Source organism: Falco punctatus, assembly GCF_963210335.1.
Source record: "Falco punctatus genome assembly, chromosome: 7".
Taxonomy (NCBI): Eukaryota; Metazoa; Chordata; class Aves; order Falconiformes; family Falconidae; genus Falco; species Falco punctatus.
This window is the reverse complement of record NC_137587.1, coordinates 28,625,949-28,641,776: the sequence shown is the minus strand read 5'-3', so window position 1 is coordinate 28,641,776 and position 15,828 is coordinate 28,625,949. Positions and strand designations below refer to the sequence as shown.

The 15,828-nt window shown below is 40.7% G+C and overlaps 1 long non-coding RNA gene across 2 annotated transcripts in view; it reads left to right on the top strand.

The window, feature by feature from the left end:
• The window catches only part of LOC308067626, a 96,985-nt gene extending 81,610 nt beyond the window's left edge, over positions 1–15,375 (top strand). For both annotated transcript variants that reach the window (XR_013929679.1, XR_013929680.1), the window contains one exon: positions 6,656–15,375. This is a non-coding gene — a long non-coding RNA (uncharacterized lncRNA). The remainder of the gene's footprint in view (positions 1–6,655) is intronic.
• Positions 15,376–15,828: the final 453 nt, after the last annotated feature.

Genomic DNA, 15,828 nt, shown 5'->3' with positions numbered 1-15,828 from the left:
TGAGGGGGAGAAAGAAAGAAAGAAGTCTATAAATTTAAGAATATACACATATAAAAACTAGAACACTATAAGAACCAGAGGACCTACCAGCAAACCTACTTCAGTTGTAACCTTCTCCTGGTTTCTCCAGTCACTGCAATTACCAGGAAGAAAACTATGCTTAGTGTATACTTCTGCTGTATGGCACACAACACCCTCCTGAAGGCATTTTTTGGATTATGAGATGAGGCATGTGGCAGCACTGCTTCCAACAGCTTTTGGCAAGTTTAACATACTCCTTTCTAGATGTGCTCAAGACCACACTGTCATCTTTTAGGTATAATCCAGAGCATAGGGAGGCTGCCTTTATCACTTTGGTAAGGGTAGCCAGTGTTTACCAGGCATAGATCCATTTCCAGAATTTGCTCATTAAGGCCACTTCATGCCTGAATTCAAAGACTAAAAGCTACTCCACACTTACCAGAAGCTCTCCTTAAACTGATACAATTGAATGCTAGTCAAGGGCTTTCATAGATGTACACTGTTAAAAAATCAAGAATAGTTAAATGAAGTGTAGAAGAGAGACAAATTCAATTCATTCAGAAATGAAGTGCTGAAAAAGTACCTATTAAAGCAGCTAAGTAATGCAAATGCCTAGAGAGTATGTTAGCAGACACCCCAATCTGACTTTACTCTCACTGAATGTTCACTGTTGCAGAAGAATCATTTTCCTTTTGTCAAGTCAGAAGTTTCTGTATAAAATGTCATCTAAATTAAACACTGCAAAAGAAATGTCACCGACAGCTTTTAAAGACAAAATGCATGGGAGTCCTCCGAGTTGATTCTTATGCTGAGAGGTGGGAAGAGAAAGAGACTGTGGCAGGGATCAAAGAGAGGTTTAAACAGCATTGTATGTCTTCAGTGGTTACTCAGTTTTAACTTTAACTTTTGCAAGATTCTGCAATATAAATTTAATTTCCCAAGAATAGCCTGTTTTTCTAACTGGTTCATGATTACCAAAGGAAGAGGTGTCTAAGCCCACAAACAGATGTTGCTCAACTGCCTCAGCTTTTTGTTTGATACAGAAAAATAAAAGTGTGACTCAATAGTTATATCCTATAGAATTAATAAGAGGATTTTATATAGATGCTTTAAAACTACAAAACTGAAGAAAGCAGCAAAATACAGCACTCAGCTGAAGGGTTTTTTAAGTTGTCAATTAATAGGAAGAGCAGCTGGTGAGACCATTTTCAGCTTGTCTAGCAATATTTGCAACTATTTAGAAAGGAAAAGCAGGTGAAGAATGCATGGGAGAGAGGTTATAAAAGTTACAGCTGTATTAAAGTCCTTTGTCCAATTAAGCATATAAACTGGTGTTGCAGGTTTTACCTGCAAAAGTTTGTTTAATATCAAGAGATCAAAAAGAATGTTATTGTGAAGTAACTCTCCCCACCACCACCCCAAAACATGACTATTTCTCTGCAAAACTGAGCAGTCTTGTACAATTTTCTTAGCTGTCATTTCAGCTCAGAAGGAATGAGTTTGCTCTCTCCCTTCTGACACTCTCCTAGTCTCAGCTATTCAAACTTCTGAAAAGCAACTAGATTAAATGAACAGATACAAAGTGCAAACAAAACATGGCACCCACTCCTCCTTCATCCTACAAAGTAGTACATGCCAGGATCCACCATCCCAAACACCTGCCCTACATATTTTTTCAGAAGCCACTTAGTACTACCCGTCATCCAAAGCCACAGAGAAATCACTCAAAAACTTGTTCTGCTTGACCTCCTTGAATCAGTTCCTCTCATATTATCTGCTGCCTCTTGCTAAATTATTTGACCTAAGCTTTTGAACCGGTCACTTAGCATTTTGTCCTTATGGTATTTTTGATAAGGATTTCCTCTCTGTCTTGAAAATGAATTAATAAAGTTGTGACCGAGTTTCATTCCTAATCTATTAAATCCTTCCTTCTCTTCTTCTAGGGGACTTGGATACAAGCAGAAACTAGTCCATCCTGAGCTTAAAACTTACATATACCCCCTGAGATAAATTCTTTTTTCCCCTTCCAGTTATTCAAAGCTGTATTCAAATCTTGTATTTCCAGCTTCAGTTTTAATTCGGATTGACAATAACAATCTTTCCTGAGTTCTTTGACCTTTCCCCTCCAGGAACTTATCCTAGTTATCTCCTAGGGAATACAAGGGACAGGCCATTACAGAGCTGGGACAAAGTGCTCCATTAGAGTTCAGTGCCTGAATCAGCAGTATGCCAGCTTAACGAGCTGACACAAATTATTGTGCCTTTCTGGAAACAAGTGGACTTCTTGTCTCAGGAGACCAATATGAAGTGACATATTGAGGCAAGCACTGGCATTTCCATCATCACTGTTGCCAGGGCTTAAGCTTAAGGACAAGCCTACCGCTGATCTAAACAGCATGCAGCATCAGTACATAAAGCCATAAGAAAATTGCCAGGTCATAGCAGTGAGGCGTCACTTTGACTCTCTGAGAGCCGTGGGTTAAAATGACTCAAGGAAGCTTTAAAAAGAAATTGCATTTGTTACATAAACCTTTATATGGGGCTCTGTGTCTTCTCCCAGCACAGGGCTGGCAGCAGGAATAAAGCCTGGGAAATGGATACCAGGAAACAAAAAAAGAAACCCAGTCATTTTCACCATTTTCATGCCTGCTTGCCTTCTTCCCACCCCCTCCACCACCTACTTCTGTACATATCTTGGTCCAAGTAGAGCTATGGTAACAGAGAAAGAAACATATATTTCTGGATTAATAACCCTATCCCACCATTTCAATCCAGTGTCTAATACTAACTTACTAGACACTGAGAACCTGGTACAACATCCTATGGGTATCCCATTGAGCACAAGCTGTTGTATCAGGTCTAACATAAAAGGAAGTTCACTTCAGTGTGACTTCAGAGCAATGGGAGATATCAATGTGCTGCAGGTATTCAGGTTACCTTAAGGGCTCTATGAGCAACAGTCAGCCTCCTTGTGCCAAAATCTCCCTTTAAAGTAAAGCAGCTTTGTAGACAAATAGGCAGTTTGTATCAGTTTGACCCAGTTTGGGTTTATGCCAATGTGCCTCCACTAGTAGGACAGAACATAGAGAAATGGAAGGAAGAGATGGAAAACTTACCAAAACACGACCTAATTTATTTTTTTTTAACATTGACTCTGAAATGGTTTTAAGTTTATTCCTTTTTCCTCTACCCTTATTGTCCCACCTTACTTCACACAGAGAAACATACAACACCAGAACACAGAGGTTCTGCCTGACAGCTCACTGTGCACAGCCACACCAATAAATAAAAAAATCCCTGCAGCCCAACAAACAGCAGTCAACTAAGGTGACTGGAGTAGAGAAGCGCTCTTACTGCAAAGAAATACATATTATTACTAGCTTTGAGTAATGCCTTTGTGGCTTGCAACAAGCATGGTCCCCATTGTGCAACACTTTGCCCCCAGCAGCATCTTTGGTCTCCTGCCTTCTTCATTTTTGGTCATTTGGCGAGACATGAGCAAGGAGGCTGCTGATCCACTGAGCAATGGGGCAACTGAACAATTTTTACTCATCATCTCTGTCTTTGGCCATTTTAGTTCTCAATAGATGCTGCCAGCAGACAAGAAGGCAATTTGAGAAGTAAGCTACAGCCTGTCTTGGGTAAACACAGGAAAAGAACACTATGTTTTAGGAGTCCAGTCTGAATTCAACTCACAGCAAAAACGTATTTCACTGCAGTCTACTGCAGTTCATTCTGGTACCACAGACCCTCCTAGAACAGGCCACTGTCCTCCTGGTGTACTCCAGTTCACACCTGCGTGGCTTTTGTTCTGTAGCTAGTGGGAAGTTAGTCTTTTGCTAAATAGCAAAATTAGTCTGTGCTGTTCTCCTCGGTCCCTGCTGTCTCACTAGGTGGTGGCTCTCCAGCACTTCTCTCAAAGCATAAGACAGTAATTCCTCATTTTAAATTATGTTTGTCTCAGTTTTTTTAAGTGTGGTTGTTACTGTACTGTGAGCATACATAATACTTTGCAGACTAGGGGAAAAGAATTGTCTGTCCTGTCTGGCATATATCAAAAAACTCAAAGTGTGCTAAACAGAATACCTGTTGAAACAAGGGAAGACAGAGCTGTACTTGATTTCAGTTCAGCTTTTCCTCATACCTGCAGCTGCACAATGCTGCAATTCAGCTGTATCCCACTGTGCGAAGAAAGGATTTACTGACACAGAACAACTGAGTATTCAATATCTGCACATCACCTGGTCTTAAATAACCCAGCTGGGGTATCAGAAGCAGCTTACATCTGTTAGCTCAGCACTCTACACAGACCATTGTACTCTGCTTAGCAGGCAGAGCACAGCACAGCACTAGCACAGCTATGCTGCTGGTACCAGCACAGGTAGCTCTGCTTGACCCCTCACTGTGCTATACCTAACATGCTTCAGTCACAAAGTTTGATGCATAATGGAATTAACCAGGCGTAAGTGAAGCTCAGATGGTTATACTGGTCCAGGACCGGCATCACAGGAGAAAGTGAGGATGGTTAAGATCTGATAACACCCGTCAGAAAGTGTTTCTATAATACACTTCATGGGAATTCACTGATTTGCAGAGGGTTTTTTTGGTGAGGAAGGCTGAGTTTCAACATTTTTAAAATTTACGTCTTGAAAGCATTTCAAAGTCATCTAAACACTTTGTTTTGACATTTTTTAAAAATGAAGAATTGTCTTGCTTTGGTTCAGAGTGATTGCTTTAAAATTGAAGCAGTTAAAGTCTAAATAAAATATTTGCCTTCAGCTGATACTTTGCTTATCAACATTTTTATTCAAAAAATTCAAATGGGTCTAAAGTTTGATACAGGAATATCTAATACAGTAATATCTCAAATCCCTGGCTTTCTCAACCTGTAATATCCAACCCAGTTCTGCTTGTCAGCAAAGAAATCAGATGCAGAAACTTTGCTGAATCACTTGTGCTCTGTGGAAGGATCCAGGCTCTCACATTCACACCGAAGCGAGAGCACAGCAAGTGTAAGAGAGGTTCCAACACCATTGTTACCCTGCTTCAACAGAGACAACTTGAAAGTTGAGGCTTAAAGTGTCATAAGGATTGAAAAGTAGTGGTAGGTGAAAGGATCAAAAGAAGCAATTATATATTGGAGTAAGGGTAGGTGAGAGGAGCACGTGAAAGAAAGTTTAAGCTGAAGCTCTGTGTCATTGCCCGAAGTAAGAGCTGCTCCTGTCCATGTGCTGTTTGAGAAAGGAAGACCTTACACCACAGGATCATGCTTGACATGACGCAGGATTACAACATCTTCATTTAACGTATTTCCTAGTCTGAACAATATTCAAAAGGAGCACATCTCACAAGAAAGCATCCATAAATCCAAATACTATTCTTAGCAATTTCCTTCAACCTTCAGTAAATTTAGTGCTGGGTAAAAGGCAGCCAAACTGACAGCCCTGAGAAATGAAGCCTTTAGTTATCCCAGAAGATATGCCAGAGAAGGTGTAATCGCAGACTTCCTACATTGCTTTGGTCATCTCGATGGAGGATATCCAGGGCTGAAGAAGAAATTCCAGACCAAGGTCTCTGTCTGAAGCATCTGTCATCAAATGCCTAGCGAGCCTGCTTTTTGTTTTCATGGAGATTCTTCTCCACTAGAAACTGAACAGAATTATTTTAGCAAATCCTCCAGAGACCCATTAGACAGGAATAAGCTTAATTAAGTGCTAGTCAATCCAGATGCAAACTGGTAAGGGAATATGCAAAGCGCAGATCATCAGACATATCACATTCAATGAACAGAAATCCTTCCTCTGTCTTCTTGCTCTATTTTCTGAGCCCTCAAGGGAGTTCTTGGTGACACCCATACTCACCAGTACTGAAGAAATTATGTTAGATGCCCTTTTTGTTTTGAGGTAGAAACATGCGGGCATGACGTTGTATGCAATGAGACCAGCAAAGCTCTTACAGACCCTGTGGCAAGACAAGGGTCACTAATGGGCACAGACAGAATAGGTTTGTGCATGTCCCCTCTGCTTGTGAAAGATACGCATGGTTTCTGGATGAACAATTAATGCTGCACTGGGTGCTACTCACATCTAAACCCTTTTGAGAGTTTTCTTCTGTTTTCCACTCCTCAGTTTGAGCCAGTCTCTCTCACATTGGCAGCATTTTCATCATGAAACATTTATTCATTTAAAGTTCTTAGTCATCTAGATACACTTCCTTTTTCATTTGCATACATAGCTTCCAACTTGTTAGCTTCCATGTGTAACCTGACCTGTCATACATGGCAGAAATTGCAGAAATCGGGCCTGACTGTTACCAGGCCTTGTAGAGATCTCTCCCTGCAATGCCTTGTAGATACTTTGTGTTTCGAGAAGCCTACCCTGGAAAGACATGCTAAAACCAGACTTCATCCAAAGAAATTCAGCTTTAATCTTGCTGTGCCTTGGGTCCCCAGATAAGCAGAGGAGCACTATCTCACTTTTACAGATAGGGTTTTATGGGAATAAATATCACATTACTTAAAAACTATTTTGATTCTTTAGCATTCAGAGAATGCTAAATGTACATAGCCTAAACCAAACCAATGCACACATACATCTAACTTCCTATTTTTTTCCTTGTCACTTCTTTACAAAAGTTTATTCTGGATTTATGATGGCAACATTGACATACCAATCCATCATGGCATGCTACCAAGGTCCAAGCACCTATAAGAAGTAGGAGTTTGAGCAGTAAATATCTTGCCAATACAGCTTTGATAGAAGTTCACACTCTCTCCCTCTGCAAGCAGGTAAGTGACAGGCACTGGCTATGATGTGGAGAGCAAAGTTTGTGAAGAGCAACAAAGTAGCTTTTAGGTCCCAGATTCCTTCATCACTTGCATGACTTGTATTTTCTGTTTTCTAGAAGTGCCTTAAAAGAAAACAAGCAGTGGATGGAAATTCATTTTGGAAGTTACCCGAGCTCTGATTTCCTGAGCTCATCAGTCAGCACAGCTCTATACAGGCAGAGAATCTCACACCAATGTTTCAACTATGACCGGACATCCTGAACTGGTAACAAGGTTTAATGAAAGCTCATGCCCTCCTTCCCTGAAAAGACTTTCAGATTCTGCTTTTCAGATCATAAATTTCACATGCAGGCCATCATTGGACTAAATTTCTCCCCCTTGTTGGTTCACCTTGTAGGACAGAAGAAGATCTTGCAGCAGAACCAACAGTAGAACCACTGAAGTTACACAGTGACCAAAGTTACATGTTAAACCATGTACTTCTCATCCTATTATAAACCTTTTATGCCCATGTCCCACCTCAAGCTCAGATCACACACTATGAAGTGAACTTAGTTCTTTGATTATTTGCTGTACCTGGGAGGATTTTTCCCTTCTCAGCCCAATTCCACCATCAAGAAGGGCCGAAACTTTACCTGCAGATCGTACTGCAATTTTGTGAGGCTTTTATCTTCCTGGGGGTTTTTTGCCACAATGAGCTTAATCTCATGTTGGAGCACAAAACCTGTCTTTTCTGACGAAGAAAAACAATGGGAGGTTATGAAATGATTCTGTAATTGACTGACTGCACATGCACAGGGGAATTATAAGCAGTCATTAAGATGCTAAAACAGGAAAAATGCATCATGAAGAATTCACACTAGTTTATCTGGATATTTTCACATAGGATTTTAAATAGATCTTGTTGCTTATTCCCAGATAAGGTTACCACCATACTGCCACAGAATACCTTGTATTCCTGTGTGGACTTTCTACCATTTCTATAATTCTGTTACTTTTTTTTTTTCTGTTAAGCCGCATCAGCTAAGGGCAGTGCCTTGATAAGAGGTCTTGGGGGTGATGGTCAGGAGACTAGGTACATAGCAATGACTGATCACAGCATGTTTTCTCTTTTCCGTAGTCCTGGAGCAACAACACTTAAAGAACTTACATTGTTAAAGACACATGTGGTACACCTCATGATCTTGAACACTTGCAGTTTTCCACACAGAGGCGTTATAATCACCTGGTTTAGCAATTCTGTGCAGCATCTTTGCAGGATGTTTTAATCCTGATTTGTACCTAAACTTGTATAATGTTTCTATAGACTATTATAAATTGGCTGTACTCTCTAACTGCTGTATTTCAGTGGCTACAGAAGTGATCTCTCTGGAGCTCTTGCAGGAGAAGTACTGTATTTATCATATTTAGCTAACTACCTGCCTTCCAAACTGTCATACTCAGATGCCTCTCTACCTTTGGTGCATTTTCCCCTTCATATTACTGTTTCGATTAAGGAGCTATTATTATGCAGGCATACAGATTGGGCCCCAACATACAGAAAATAATTAATTACCTGTAGCCACACAGACAGGGAGCTTGAATCAACATTTTTAGTTTCCAGCAAAGCACCTCAAAATTCTTCAGTGATTCAGTAACAGTCAAGTAAAGATTTTATAACAATGTTGACAACTAAAACACTTGCATTCTGTTTCAACTGCAGGGAACCTGGTGTTGCATTTATTTCTGTGTGAAACAAAGCAGCACATCAAGTGTTCTGAAGAATTGTTACTTCTTTCCAAAATTGTCCAAGTTGCCTAGTGTTTGCAAATATACCTGCAATTACTCTTGAGACTGGGCAGAAACAAGCAATAGTATTGTAAGCTCACTCAGAGAAGTTTAGAAACAGAATGGGCAGGTAAATTTAGCATACTGTATTGTTTGCACTGGACTTGACGTCCAAATTTCAAAGAACAACAAGCAACAGCAAACCTCCTGCTAGAAGGCCCTAACTCAGGTCACTGATTATAAAGAGATGAGAGAGCCAGAGAGTAGGCTGGCTGAGTTTTCTCCCACCTTTGGATATTAGATATCACTGAGGTGGAACCAAAAGAAAGAAAATAGAAGTTTGGCAGGGAAATAACTTGTGTTGAAAGTACCTGTGTTTCAGTATCCCGCTGCATCTGACTTTGAGCTGACAGTGTTTGAGATCTCTCTTGTGTGACTATGCAATGCAGTGGTCTGAATGCCCCATTTTTTTGTCAGCAGCATTCAGACTGTAGTCTGCATCCATTGCTCACACAGCCTGTTTCTGCATCAGGTGTCCAAGTCTACCATCCCTAATGAGTATGTTTAGGCTAAGCCACACAGACTGAGTATTTGAGCATAAGGGTGCTGTGGCACACACTTTCCAACGAGGCTGGGTGGCCATAAACTAACCTCAAGACACAGCTGAGCCCAGGCTGTGCAGTGGAGCACAGCAGACTAGATTGGTTAGGCCAAGAGCGATGTACTGTCCCTTTGCCACGCTGCCTGTAAGTCCCTTGTCTTGAACATGCCTCTGTCTCCATCACAATGAAACAGAAATGAAATTAATGCATTGATCCTAAATTGGTTTATGTAATTTGTTTTAGACATAGTATGTCATCTCCATATGAAGGGAATCATGTAAAGAATACATCATCTGTTCTTCTTCCCCAGACAAAAGACAGAGCCAAACTAGAAAGATACAAAAGAAAGCGCAAAGTGGAGCATACATGCAAAACAGACTGTTATTTGATAGTCTCTTCATCGTTCTGAAAGCCAGCATCTAATGCAGGCTTCTGGCACAAGCTGGATACCTGCTAGAGTGGGCATATTAAATTATTCATGCTTTTGGTTATAAATAATGCACTGCCGGCATATATCTAATTTAAATAGACCCACAAACCCCAGCGGATTAGTCCCTGCATGCTGCCTAAAAGTAACAGATCATCTAGCCAAAGTCTCTTGGCTATTGCCTGCCCTCAGCAAGGCTCTTCTGGAGGATAACATTTTAAAGAATTTTTCTCTGATGTTTTGTTGATACAGCGATAATATTTTGTATGTAAGAGCTTAAGAGACTTCAGTAGTAGCGCCGCACTATACCAGGACACTGCCTGCTTGGAACTGTTCCTGCATAATTTTCCTGTATGATCATCCCGTAATGACAGCACTGCTCTCGCTAACAATGGGACTGCACATCCCATACTGCAGACAGAGTAAAAGAGTTGGTAACCCTACCAAGGAAGGAAGCTATACCTCAGGACAATGGTTCTTAGATATTATTTAAACAACAACAAAAAAAGCATGCACTTAGACCTTAAGTACCACATTTCAATAAAAAGGCTATATCCCTTGCTTCTCTGTACTTGCATTTTGTACATCAGTATCTACCTCCTGAATCTTTGCTATGACTAGCAAACAATAGGGTAGTACTAGCCCAACAACGCTCCTGTCCTCAGCATAAATCTTAATGTAGGCTACAATCAAGGGAAGTTGGGGTAACATTCATTTTGCAGTATCTCACAGGGAATCCAAGGAGGATTTGTACTTCTGAGATAACAAAAACCTTGTAGACTGCCAAATTTACCAGCTTCTCTAGAAAAGATTTTTAAATTCTGACTGACAAAAACAGTCCTGTCTCACCTGAGCTCCCTTTGTGAGATCCTGAGAAGTACTGTCTATCCGAGGTTATGAACGCCCAGTATAAGCTCAGTTCTGGGCCAGACAATTGTCTCAGAACTGCATATTGCCCCCTGCCCTCCCCCCAGATCCACACCTCCAGTTCTAACACAACAATGCTCAACTACTACGCATTTTCACAGAGCACCCAAAAATCAGGCCATTGTCACACCAAATTTTAAAAGGACGTAGCAAGTGCGTATCTCCTCAGCTAGTGAGCCAGGTCTTGATGCTGATAAATCTGGCTCTTGGTTTCTAAATAATGAATACTGAAGATCTCACCTAGTGTTTTCCCTATCAATCTGAAGAGGAATATTCTGATGAAATCAAAGTTCTGGTTTTACTGAAATCAAGTATTTTTAGGTGTAAATCCCTAAGGCTTCCTCCCACAAATTATTATTTTTTCACTTTGGCTTAAAAAAAAAAAAAGGAGGGGGGCAGCAAGGTGAGAGAAATAGCATTTTAGCTTCCTCTGTCAAAATTTTTCTTTACCCAATGATTTCAGCACAGAATAGGACATAAAACATTACAAAAGTCATGTCTTGTTAGGCATTACTGACAGAGTGATTACACAGCAGCTTAAATATTCTCCCCTTAATTCATAAGAGGAAGTGCTATTCAGTGTTGAAAATCTTTTATATTTAACATTCAAGTATTCCCTTTTTATGAGATTAGAAATTAAATTTGTTCAGCTGCCACAGAGTAAGAAGACAGTATCCTGGGCTACATTAGGAAGAACATTGCCAGGGGGTTAAGGAAGGTGGTCCCCTCTCTGCTCAGTACAGGTGAAGCCTTATCAGGAGGAGTGCTGCCTCTAGTTCCGAGTGCTCCAACACAAGACATGGACTTCTTGGGCAAGGTCCAGCAAAGGGGCAACGAAGATGTTAAAGGGACTGGGGCAGCTCATACAAGGAAAAGCTGAGAGAGCTGGGACTCTTCAGCTTTGAGAAGGTTTGGGGCAGGAGGGGGAAGTCTATAAATGCCTAATGGGAGGGCTTAAAAAAGATAGAGCTGGACTTGTCTCAGCGATGCCATGTGAGAAGACAGGAGGCAATGGGCACCAAAACTGAAGCACAGGTGATTCCACGTGAACACAGAACAATTTCTTTACTGCAGAGGTGGTCAAACACTGAAGCAGATTGCCCAGAGAGGTTGTAAAGTCTCCATCCTTGGAGATATTTATGACCTGACTGCACACTGTCCTGGGCAACCTGCTCCAGCTGATTCTGCTCGAGTGGGAGGTTGGAGTAGACAGTATTAAGAGCTTTGTTCAAACCTCAACTATTCTGTGAAAAGAGAGAATGGTTAATGAATACCCAAGGTGAGAAAATCTGGTCTTTGGCCATCAGAGATATGCCCATTAACACTGAATTGGGGATTTAGAAGTTTAAAGGAAAACCTCAGCTTTCAATTTAAAATGAACCAAAAAACAAACAACCCCACAAACCCAGCAGTTCTTTGTAACCTTAACCTATAAAATGGAAATTAAGGAAAGCCAATAGCCAGGTTGGTTTCCCGTTCTTCACCTCATTGTAGTTAATGCCTATTGCAGGTTCCCAAGGCTGCTTCTGGGGACAGGCAGAAGCCTCTCTTGTCAGGAGGGCCCCAAATAGATTTGTTGCTAGAAGGAGAGGATCAACTGACTTTCCTCCATCAATATCAACTGAGTAAGTCTTGCTTCTGCAGCTGGCTTTTAGCTATGATTTCAGCTATGTTACAGGCTGCATAGCCTACCTCAAGAGACATGGAGACCTATTCCCAACACGAAGTTCAGCATTAATCTTTGAAACAGCTCCTGCATTTACCAAGAAGCAGCAATGCCCTCCTTGCTCTCGTAGCAAATTAGAGACATGGAACAGTCAATGTATGTACAACCGCTGTGTTCATTAGCATTGAATACTATGCATTCACAGCAATCTGATACTTTGCAATATAGTGGCATCAAGAACATCAGGGATCAATTTTTCCCTGAAGAAAAAGGATGAGGTAAACCTTATCAGCAGACAGTGGATTAATTTCTTATTGAATCACTATTAGCTGTGTCTGCTCCTTTTGTTACAGTCCTGAGAATTCTCAGCTGGCCTTTATCCAACTGGTCACACAGCACACCATGGGCCAGTGTTTAGGAGATGGAGGGGAGAAAAGCTGGTTTTGTGGGGCCTCTCCAAAGGCTAAGATCAGCCTTCAAAGGCAACACTGGCTAGAAAGTGGAATTATGCTGCAGAATTCTACTAAAGACATTTATGTCCTCAAAAAAACCCCAAAGTACACTCTAAAAGTAAAGCCATGTAACTTGAAGAGGGGAGGGGGGAGGAATCAGTGCAGGCTTCAGGAATGAATCCTACAATAAGTTCAGAAACAGTCCTCTCCAAACAGAAAAATCAAAGCTTCATGATGAGAAGTAGGGGGAAAAAAAAAAAAAAAAAGGCAAAAAAAACCCCGCAACACCCACCACCACCACATTACTAATATCAAAGGCGTGAAGGTAGAAGGGAGTACTGAAAATCAGGGATGAATGGAATTATATTGTCAAGTTAGCCCTTCCCACTCCAATAACGTAGATAATACATTCAAACTTAACAACAGATCAGGCATTGTAGAATAGCACAATGTACCAAAGGAAATTGCTCAAATAGAAAACAATGTGGCAAAGCAATAATTAGACAGTACAGCCTTATGTCTTCTGTGACAAGGGTTTCAAGCGAGAAAATCGTGCCAGTTGTTTGCTTCATAGTTGGACATTTGTTTGATATCCGTTGCCTATGGACACATGATGCTTCAAAACTGAACCAGTTAGAAACCAAGGAAAAGCATTCATCATGATCATGTAGTTGTTATCTCACTTGTCACCCTATTATTTTTTCTTGATAGCCTTTGGATGTAAGGTTCTCATCTTCCCCCCTTCCACATTCTCACAGACAAATCCTAAACCACTCCGGATGCTAACAGAAGTTGCAGTCTGCTGCTTGTTGCTTCTCAGCAATCCCAACATACATACTTCTGGCTTTAATTTACTACTAACCTTTATTTGGTATGTTTTCCAGCTCTCATCTACTAATAGGAATTTTGACATTTGCACATGCCCACTCAATCAGCTTTATTAAAAAAAAAATAAATTAATCACATAGAATTTAGAATTAAACACTAAGTTGGTAATTATGGATTCATTCCAGACACAGTGATCAACAAGATCTCCAAAGATTTGTATTGATTCTGCAAAACTTTGAGGGCTGTCTAGGGCAGCATGTCTGCCCTGCAAGAGATGTGCTTTTTTACAAGCAAACAGACACCACGCCCACCCCAGCCCAGTGCTTTCACTGGGAAAGAAACATAAACACTGGATAAGGGTATCCACTTGTTAGACTGGAGGACTGACCAGTGCACTCAGTCTCATTCACACATTCTAAAACACGCTGTTTTCTTGATGAAGTCGCGCAGACTTTTACTTAATCTGGTCAAGAACAAGGAGGCATCAGGAGGGAAAGCCATGCACTATTTAGAAGATATTTCCAAGAAGAGATACACCACATGCACTGCAGATGTGTAGTATCCAGTCTGAAGGAGAGCAAGTGACACGCTGAAAAAAGAGCTGAGGGTGAGTTTGAGTGGGAAGGAAAAGAAAAACTTGCCTGAGGAAAGATCATCATACCATCCTGCTGAAAACCGTGTATAGTCTCGAGAGCATTTTCCTCTGTATCCTAAGGGCAGCCACTTCACAGATGACACCGTTTGGGGAAATCTTTATTAGAGATGAAAGACTCCTTCAGCACAAGTATGTGGGGACTTTGGAAGAAAAGGTTTCCTGCTGGGCTCCTTCCACAGCCCCTCTAGACTCCAGTATCTTTTATACACCACTATTATGTTTTTCCTTTCCCTATCATATTTAACAACAGTACATGTGCCTGCAAAAGGTTTAGGCATAAATGTACACATCGATTCCCAGATCAACAAATTCCTCTGTATCCAATTTATATAGATCAATAACATTTCATCATCTCAGCACTGTAAAGCTGGCTTTATTTTAGCTTAATTAAAAAAATATAATAAGCCAACAACAACCACCAAAAAAACCCCAAAACACCAGAGAATTTGCAAGCTTTCAGATTTCCTTAGTGGAAACCTACCCTGTTAATCCCATCACTTGCTAGCATACACAATCTATGTTCTCATTTCCCCAGAGGATTTCAGCACAGCCCGCTTCCAGGGTGTGAAATGTCCTCTTACAAAATGGTTTCCTGTCACCTTCAGTTTTTCCAAAAAACATCTGAGTTCCTGCAAACCAGGGATTATCATCTTTATTAACAAGAACTTTGTGGGTGAGCATTAGACAGAAGTCACCAGAAGCAGTAATAGGTGTCCTGGCTACTACTTCTACCCACCACCAATACCACTCTCTCAACAAAAACCCAGCTCAACACAAACAATCCCCCACCTCCAAAAGAAACCTTGTTAAAAGAAGATACTCATCCTTCCCCCTCTTTTGTCTCAAGTTTTCTCCCCTTAGTAAAAATGGGGTTAGTTTACCCTACTCTTTACCCAGACTGCAAATATTAATAAGATTCTCAATTGCCTGAAGCAATTTTATTTTCCACTAGCTGCCCACTAAATAGCAGTTAGGAGCTATTCCAGCAAATGGAGTGCTCCATGGCCTAGGGGAATGACGTGCCACATTCTCCTTCACAGTCACTGCTTTAGGTCCCCTACAGATTATCTAAATTATCCATAATACAGCCTTCTTCATTATAGCTATGTGAACAGAGTAGGACTTCATGAAAGTTTTAACATTTCAACAATGCATCACTAACCCCCATCATCAGCTCAATATATTCATTAATATTTTGAATATTCAGAAGCAGAAGTTGGATAAATCTGTTGATCCACCAGTTTGGTTTGGTTTTTTTTTTTTTTTTTGGGGGGGGGGGGTGAGGGGTGGGGGGGGGGGGTGGAACAACACACATTTCCACAGATAAATCAACATAGAATTCAGAATATTTTTGCTCTGTGAGACTCTTTAGCAAAACATTACACAAAAAACCCAACTGCAAATGTTTTCAACTGTGAAAACTTGTCTCTTCCTAATGTTAGAGCAGAAGTCAATCTTTTGTGATTAAAATGTGTCTTTTTCCTAGGACATATCTATTTGATATAGATGGAGTGTGAAGCCAGTACAAATTTATCTGGAGCACGAAACTCAGAAAGGCTGTTTTCATCAATTTATAAAAATACCTAGGCACACATCGGGAAAAAGCTTACACGAGAGGGATGGACTCCGTCGGAATTGTAATGGGACCAAGCTGCTAGTACTTTAAACAGAGACTGCGAGTGAACTCTGATGAGTG